Genomic DNA, 9,602 nt, shown 5'->3' on the forward strand with positions numbered 1-9,602 from the left:
TGAAAAATACCGGGATACGTGTAGGCTGGTTTTCCCTCATACCCCTACTCGTAATCAAGTTTTAACTCAAGGGGAGACCAACTTGTGGTTGGATGGTTAGAAGTACAGTGGCACCTCCAGCCCACCAGAGTTCAAATTTCAGATTTAACACTTTGGTGTCTCATAAAGGCGGAATATTCTTCAGTGGGAGACGACGTTCCCGTTGATAGCGAGGCGCATGTAGTGACTTCGTCAATCTCAAGACCCGCCGAATCAGTTATTCGACGCAGTCTCCTGCATTCGTAGAGGTGAATGTGTGCGCGTATGTGTAGGCGCATTTGATCGTACATGTGAAAAAGAAGGGAAGGTTAAAGACAAACAGGCGATCGAGCGGGACCCACCAAACGGCGCATGCAACGGAGGGCAGGGACAGAACGGAACGAAATCTGCTCCGCCTCGTCTACTTTTTTCAACTTGCTATTCTCCCACACGTGCCGCCGCCGCCCCCTTTCCGTCACGTACAGGCCGCCGCCTTGTTCTTCCATGCCGCCGGCGGTTCGGCCTTGCGGCGATTTGCGGGAGGAATGGATTGTCGGTACAGGCGCGCGGCGCAGCGGTCAAACACGGAGTGGGGAGGGCCCAGAGCGACGCGCGCGCGGGCAGCGGCATGGACCGGCGAGCGAGCGCGGCGGATCCCTCGTCGGCGGGCGAACTTGATCAGCGCCTGAAGCGGTCCTTGCCGGAAGATTAGAGGTAATTAAGGATCCCCTTGAGCCTGTGCGCTTCCTCCCATCCCACCAAATCCTCACTGCGGCTGCTTCTTCTGCTCCACTCGGTCCACCTCCCTCCGCGACGCTCTCCTCACGTATTGATTACCCAGTTCTCTATCTCTTGATTTCATCTGTTCCTTCTGCTCTAAATTATTATTAATTTGGTGGCTTAGGTTTCATTTGGAGTAGCTTACAGATGTGTATAATTAATTGTCTGGTTATCATTTGTGTGTTAAGGGAACCATGATTGGCCAAGATTTACGTACAATACAATGTCAGGGTTGTAGTTGGATAGCGCCCTTTGTGGTATCCGTTGGATGTTTTGTTGGGTGGATAGTGAAATTCTTTTGACAGTAAGTGACTAGTTCAAAGATTTAATGATCTCTTACCAGAAGTCTCAATGGCGCTGGAATTTGGTTAAATGGCTATTAAGTGTCTATGGACTCGTCACTAGTTTGTTATCTACAGCATGTGGGTTGGTTGGTTGCATTTGCATCCTGAAACTTGTAGATGGCCACTTCTTCAAAGTTAATGAATCCTCAATAGAGATCTATGTGGCAACTGTACATACCTTGCTCATATGTCGATTCGTGGAAACTAGTTGAGTTCTCTATATCTAATCAGCTTCTTTTCGGATATCATAACCATGTGAATGGTTTTTTTTTTATCTTAGTAGTGAGATGAGATAGATCCTCTATTCTTGTTTCGAGTTTCGACGCTGGTGCTAATTGCATGCAGGTACGCTGGATGTGAATTTGGTTACACCGGGGTCCAGACCAGATGTAACGTTCGTCCATCATTGAGAGCTCAGTTGTGTCCAAATGAGCAATTCGCTCCTGAAGAAAGTTTAGCGTTTTATTTGATCTTTCTCAAAGCCTGATTGTTAGTTTGTTTTTTACGTTCCCTCAGATATCTGAGGAACGTTAGGTTGTTCACCTTATTAGTCTGATGACTGATGCCTGGAGAGTTGGCGTAAATTGGTGACACAGAACCTTCAAAATTAGCCGATAATAAATTATATATAGTGACTGAATTGAATGTTCAAAGTTTAGCATATTATGGCTTCATTTCTGGGAATGGATTTTGTTGGACAGTATTAGCTCGTGAGTGTGAGGCTGAGACTTCGGTGTTGTTGCTGGATGCTACTAGGGTTTGGGCTGGAAGCTCTCTCAAAAAAAGGATAGAAGGAATTTTTTTTTGCGCTTACCTCTGTGCTTGGCTCAATAGATTACAGTATACATCTTGTGGTTTATATAGTACCAAATACCCGTCTCATCTTATCTCTATTACTCCAAACTGTGTGACATTCAGTTGGATAACCCATATCTCTAGGATCCTAAAGAGTACAACAGTTTAAAAGGGTTTATCCTGACTAGCCGAGGGGCTAATTTGACCAAGAAATTAGCTTGTCTGGACAGACTGAGTCAATATGGCTCGGGCCTAAGTCGTGTGAGTACGACTCTAGTACAGGGTTTGTTGTAACTGAACTCTCGGTTTTGTTCTTAGCTTTTCGTCTTGCTTTCATGAATGCAAAGGCGCCCATTATGCCTGACGCCTCACATTGATAATGAACTCATGCATCCCTGCAAAATTATTTGAAGAATATGCAGGATACCTCACAGAACCTGCTTTTCATAAGGTTTTAGCTGCTTAGCATAGTGTATTCATGAACAGTGAATATTTATTCATATTGAAGTGTTTTGTCATTAATGCGTGGAACTTACAATCCCAGTTATTTCCCAGGTTGTGGCTGAGGAAATTGGTCCAAGACATTAAACACTCTTTTATTGTTATGCTCTTTCTCCATCAATTATCATGACGGAACTTCAGCTGTGAGAAGTTCTGCTTCTGCATGCTGTTCTGGATATAACATACCCAAAACAATTAGGTCATTGGCAAAGATTACTGTTCTTTTACTATATCAGAATATTATAAACATGATAAGTTTTTTAAGTAAGAACTGGATCATAGCTGCCAGTGTTTAATTCTTGCATCTGCTCATATCTCATTTATGTTATCTATAATTTCAGCTATATCTACAACACGTGCTTCTGTTGATCCTGCTCGCTTACATGGTTGCAATCTTTCACCATCAACAGTACTAGATTTTGAGATAAGGAAGCTATCTGCGGAACAAGCTGACCCCAGAAAGTAGCCTTTTGTTTACATCACTGGTATCATGTTATGATTGTATAGTGTTGCTCAAGAAATTTACTGTTCTGCTTTTGTGTGTATACTATCTCGTAGCCGGCAACTCTTATAAAAATGTCAGTTCTTCTTTCTCATAGGGCACAGGTGTGGAAAATAAATTTTGTTCATCCGTGTCTCCATTCCATTTTTTTCATTGTTCTCATAGCAAAAGGTGGCTTGGAAACAGGATATGCTTGATTCAGTTTGCTTCGTCCATATGTGTATTCATTATATACAATATTCGTCCTGTGCAGTCAATTGTGAACTTATTTGTTTATAGTTTCGACAGTATTTATGATTCTCCGGTATAATCTTTGTCCTGCAGACTAGATTGCAGGAATAAATAGTTTTGTTTGACCCATTGAACCATATATGAATATTTCTCTTACTGAAAGTGTAAATTACAGGTGCTAGCTGATGGCCGTGTACCCTTGAGCCTGCGAAGCGTTCTCCCGGCTGGCCGGTTTCGTTGACAGCAACTTGTAAAAACCCTCCTGTGCTATGGTGAGTCTTCGTGATCATGCTTGTGGTTGCCTGTGTCGCTTAGGAAGGCTCCCTCCTACAGAGGGTGCTTATTTGACTTGCAGTTTTATCTCTTGATGAAGCAGGTCCTGGTGTTCCCTTATAATCAAACTCTGGAACTAGCAAGGCCTACTAGACATGCCCGTGCCACGAACACCTGCAACGCAATTCTTGAAGGGTACGAAGAAGATTCAAGTTCAGCAATGTGCACCAAGTGGATGTTTAAGGAAGCATTCAACTATTCGAGGGAAAAGATAAACATGACAGCAGATGGCGGCAGTACCAGCAGGAGCCTAAGGCATGTCGGCCGGCGCAGGCGCAACCGGATTTGCTGTTCCAGTACCCAAGTACGGTCAAATGCCCAACAGTAACAGCGCCCAAGGTTCAGGTGGCATTCCCTAGAGACCGATATAGAAACGAAGTTGTAAAATCAGTTCTCTGATTTCCTTGTACAACCTGCCAGCATCCATTGTAGTGTCAGTTTCTTTTCCCTTTTCAGTTCATGGATTCATGCAAGTCTTCATCGGATCTTTCTGAACATTTCCTCCTCCCACTCCTGTTCGTTGGCGCTGTGGGGACTCAACAATTGAAATATGTAAATCTCTGTTTGATCTCTTATGACGCACTAGTATTAATATGTGTAGTGAACTACTATAACACTGGCGTTGTATTAGCTGTCGTTTGCAGTCAGCGTTGCAGAGTGTACGGTCTGCAGTCTTGAGTCATCAGTGTTTCAGAACTCTGGTTTGTACTATGCTACAACAAAAACGTACTGAAAGATGATAGAAGTTGGCCAGGCCAAATCTGTCTACTCATGACTCCGAATTACCTCATAAACTGAGTAATTATACATACTAGTTGAATGCCCGTGCGTTGCCACGGTCCTTATGTTTTATTTTCTCACGTCATATGTCAATACAATATAAAAATTCACGTGTATAAAAAAATGTCACATGGTATTTTCATCAGAACATGAAGATTCAACTTCACATTAAGTGATACCCGAAAAAAATTTGTGACCAAACATTCATAGCTAATGGATATTTCTAACACACTATGCCTGCTCCGGTGACATTTGTATTGATTAGTTTTAAAAAAAATGAAGATGTTCAATTGGAATACGATGTTGTAACCTCAAATTACCCAACATCTTTTCTAAGGCGTCCATAAAATTTGCATTGGAGTTTGAAACAAAAAAGTACATGACAAAATCTGATGGCACATATACCTATTGCAAAGGACAAACTTATTTGTGTAACTGAATTGCACACATCAAGCTACTAAAATTTATAAAATATTTAGCAACTATACTTCAACCCGGTGAAAGAAGATCAGAAAAAAGTTAGAGACAATGGAAACTAAAATCATGAATACACATGTGCGCCCAAGAATCAGCAGAAAGCAACTTGTCAATTCTCCGCAGCAGTGATATAAATAGCACTTGTTCTTTTTTGTTTTTGTGTTGAATACCATACTTCGTCGCACCTTCAAAATCTAACCAGTATCGTTGCAGTGTGGTCACTTGTTCAAATATCCTACTGTCTCTCCACAACGATCTTTCCTGACAATAGAGCAATATGTTATTAAGGAAGTATGTGCAGTTTCATTTTCACATCTCATCCTCACAACATACAATATATCAATAAAGGACACATATTTTCTTACACAACAAAGCTTTATTTTCCAAATAATCATCGAATCATGAAAGTTTACTTGTGGGTTGTGGCTAAACTGAGTTGTATGCACAGTCCATAAAGAGTGCAAGAAACTGGGCATCTAGCCAATAAAGTGAAAAACAGTCAAATCCCATAAGTCGCATTCCTTGCACAACTCCCAATTAAAAAGCAACACCAATAACACACAATCTATTAAATAGCTAGACCTTACTAACTCATAACAAAGTTGAGAGATATTCTTCTCACGATGCTCTAACATGCAAACAAGAGGTAGTTGATCCCCGTCACACCAAAGTTTTAATCAAATAGTTCGTGTTTTGTCTACAAAAATAGGCAAATTCGAAATACACATGATAGATGATATATGATGGGATCAACACTCGGGATGGTACGAAAGATTAAATTTATGACCCTGCGAACTCGAAAAAGGGAAAACACAAAAATAATTACTAAGCTAATGGCACGGAGGAGTTAAGTAGCCTCTAATTTTTTTGGGTCTGAACTAATTACACAAGGAAGTAAAGTAGCTCACATATGTATGTTTTTTTATTAGAATACCACAATTGGCAAAAGGAGGGAAAGCATAAAACGGTTGTTTGAAGGAGCGCGAGTTATAGGGAGGTTAACCCATGTTAGGAGAAAGAAAAATGGAGAGTTTACCTGTGTATTGACAGCTGAATGAAGAAACTCAGAGGGGAGGGGCACCTCTCTGTTTGTCAATAGCAGCTCCTCCTAATTACAAACAACCAAGAAATCAATCTTCAGAAATAACAAGCTGCAAGAATAGAATGCTTCGAGAAGACTTGCGGTGCAACAAGAACCCGAACATCTCAGGCCTATGATTTGCACCGCAAGCACACGCAAATCCTCTCGCGAAAAAGTTTTGACTTCACAATCATGTGAAGTGGACAAGCGAAAAACTATTTCCTATATCCCCTTTGTGGACGTCGAGCTCTTGTAAGTTTGCCAACCTATTTTTTCAAAATTACAATATGCAAGTAAATTTATAACTTCCTCTGCGCATGAAGTAGCTCTTAAAAAATAGACCAGGATTGTAATAAAACAATTTAGGATGTACATAAGAGAGTTGTCTAGTGATCAAAATGAGTCACGCTTGTAGGGATTACTTTTGTAAGCAATGAATCAAGGATTCGTATTGTTAAGAGAATATTACCTTCTCAATATTCTCTATGACTGCATATTTCCGAGCACATTTGAATATTTCCTTGATATCTACACCATTGAATCCTTCCGTGAATTTGGCATTCATGCCATCCATCTTTGTCAGTACTTAGCCGATTCAACAATCTAGCATCAGCACCACCAGCATCACCCTGGCTGCCTCCGCTCTGTAATAGGAGATAGTTTTTAAGACATGGAAAATGTGGAACCAAAGTGAGTCGCATCTCAATTCTTCCGATTTAACGCGTACCTAATCGGTACCTGATACCCAGCAGAGGTCATGGAAGACACATCTGAATCCTTCATATTGACATCGTACCTAATCCGTACCTGATACCCAGCCAAGGTCGTGGGCAATTCGCTCGGGCAGAACACAGCCTCACTTATTAATTTTCAAAGCCTACAAAACTCTTCCTTGGTCACATCATTGCTTTTATATATGTGTGTTCATGCAACACCAACACCGTATAATACTGTTCATAAAATATTGCAGAATCTCCACTTCTTGCAACCATTTTACTAAAGCGATAAAAAAAGCAGAATTGCAATATTATAGGAAAAGGACAAAGAAGTGCGCATGGATATAATCCATGACCCTATCATATACAAACCAGAAAACGCTTTTCTCAAACATAATTTCTAGGGCGAAAGAAAATATCAAGCAAATCACAGGTGCATTGTATATTTAAATCAGTTTGATGCCACTACACTCTTACCTGATTATATTGTCGATGCGGACCTGAAGCTATTAAAAAATTGCTAGTTAACCCACTTATACAAGTTGTAGAAGTGACCCTTTTCTATATACATGGATATGTATTTCATAGCAGAGTATTTTACATTATAAATCACGTAGAAGTGGCCCTTCGTACATGCAAGCCATAGTCACTCTCTTCCCTGAAAGATGTAAATTGCAAGGAAAAATATGGAGAATTGCAATCTGTGCATATAAAAGATATTGTAAAATTCTGGTAACAAACATGCTGATGAACTTGAAATTCCCTTGGAAATCTTCCTAATTCTTACCTGCTTGGTTCTTGTACAAATGGAATAAGGGTCCCGAAACCGTTTCCATACCCAATTTCCCTCTGAAAAAGTTTAAGGTAAAGGATAAGAGTATTGGCATTTAATTTAGTGGCAAAGGAGTTACATGAATAAGTGGTAATAGTTTACTTTAAATAGTTAACCTCTCTTGGTCTATCCATAATGATCAGTAAAATGCTAGCCTAGATTAGTGCCATGTAAGGAAGTAGAGTACCACTGAAGTCAGATTGGTTCTATTGATGGTTAATGTCACCTCATAAATTCTCATATCTACTATCGATGCAAACCATTTGTAATAATGTGAAAAGGCACTATTGTGTGATATATCCTAAGAAATCTTACTGCGCCTGAGTTGTAGATGAACAGGAGAATATATATATGGAACACATGAATGGATTAGTTCAGATACATGTACTCTGGTGCAATATTATGTTTAGGTAAACGGCTAGCATTATCAGGCATACAGAATGAGCCACTATTAAAATCGTCATGTGAGAATTAACCATTTTCTTCAGATCCTACTGCAATTATAAGGAAACCAAGGTATCAATAATGTAGACTGACCAAAGTCGTACCACTAATATGAGGGGCAATATGAATAGAAACAAAACTTTGGTTGAGAAGTAATTTTACATGCCATTTTCTTTGAATTTTAGAAGATGTCAAACTGAAAAAGGAGGGAATCCAGTATGTCAGCAAGTCAGAATTACAAGCAAAACATGTTGAAAAAGGAAAAGAAGTAAGAAGAAAAATGCAAAAATAAGTTTCCCCCGTAATAATCTGAATGCGGTAACATCATATGAACCAATACATTCCTTGGGCAGTTGTGTCTGCCAACACCTTGCATGCTGCAACCCATATAGATCAATGACCAAAAGCTCAGACTGCTTGTTCATCACATGACGATCAGCTGGCCACGGTAAACTGAACTGCAACCATACAAGCCAAAGACTGGTAATCAGAAAAGGCTTGAACAACTGGTAATCAGAAATCCAAATACTTTACTACAGCCCTAATATGAATCTTACCTCACAACTTCGAGGCTCAGAAAGCTACAGGATCTACAATTTTACTTTTATATGCAGATCCCAGATCATCAAAGAACTTAGCATTCTGGATCTATTTTCTCGCATTTGCCCAGAAGTTTGTGAAACATTCGAAATATATATAACCAGCACAAGCCACTATTCTGTGCGCCTTTTTTCCTGAATTTGCATTACCTACAGAGCTGATTGACAACACATAGACATGTACCATTGAGAACCTTACCTTTGGGGTCTCAGATGAGTAAGTTGCAATGAGTGTTGGAGGATTCCATGCAGTGATAACTAACTGATATTGGTATTACTGTCAGCTTACTTGCGTATATGGCGATACGTCGCTCAACAAAGGCAGGCAACAGGAGTGGATGCAGCGGCATCGATGGCTGAGACCTCGGCCGGCTGGACGACGGGTCAAGAGAAAGGGCTCAGCAGTGCCTGTGGCGGGCGACGTTGTGGGCAGCAGCAGGCAGGACGATGCGTGTGCCGGCGACGCGCGTGGGCAGCAGTATGCGGAGCGACGCTGTGGGCCCGAGATCCACCCATGGCGCTGCCCAACTCCATGGTGGCGTGAACGGGGGGAGGGGCGGCGGAGAGGAGGTGGCCCTTCCCATCTGCCCCAGTGCGCCCGCGTGCATGAAGCCCTAGCAGGATTGAAGCATCACACAAGAGGAGATACCATAGGATGTCGATGACGCCGCCTGATCTGAAACTCACCTACACATCCCTCCAGGACAAGCTGCTGGTGGCAGAACCCTGTTTTCCGACTGGGAAACGGTAGATGCCATCGGTGGCTGTAGAGGTGCTGCTCGGATCGGTTGGGAAGGCGACCCAGATGCGGAAGTTGACGTGGAGTTCGTATAGGAGCCGTGCCTGAAACGAAGAAGGATGCAAGGCGCGGGAGGGCGAAGAGGGTCAGGGACGGGAACGGGAGGACTGCTTCCTATTTTTCGGGCAAGGAATGATAGGATATCTTTTATTTCCTAATTAACTGGCACTATTTCCTTTCCTACTGGCACTATTTCCTTTCCTAATTAACTGGCACTATTGATGATCGTGATTGCTACCAAGGCATTACCGTGAAAGTAGATCCAATGGATCGACGCTGAGCGAAGACTCTGGACGGTTCAGATGCGTCTAATGACGACCACCAAAGTGCGTTGAGTGTCAAACGACCAACTCCCATTTATAATAGTAAA

The sequence above is a fragment of the Lolium rigidum genome, chromosome 7 (genome assembly GCF_022539505.1).
Source record: "Lolium rigidum isolate FL_2022 chromosome 7, APGP_CSIRO_Lrig_0.1, whole genome shotgun sequence".
Taxonomy (NCBI): Eukaryota; Viridiplantae; Streptophyta; class Magnoliopsida; order Poales; family Poaceae; genus Lolium; species Lolium rigidum.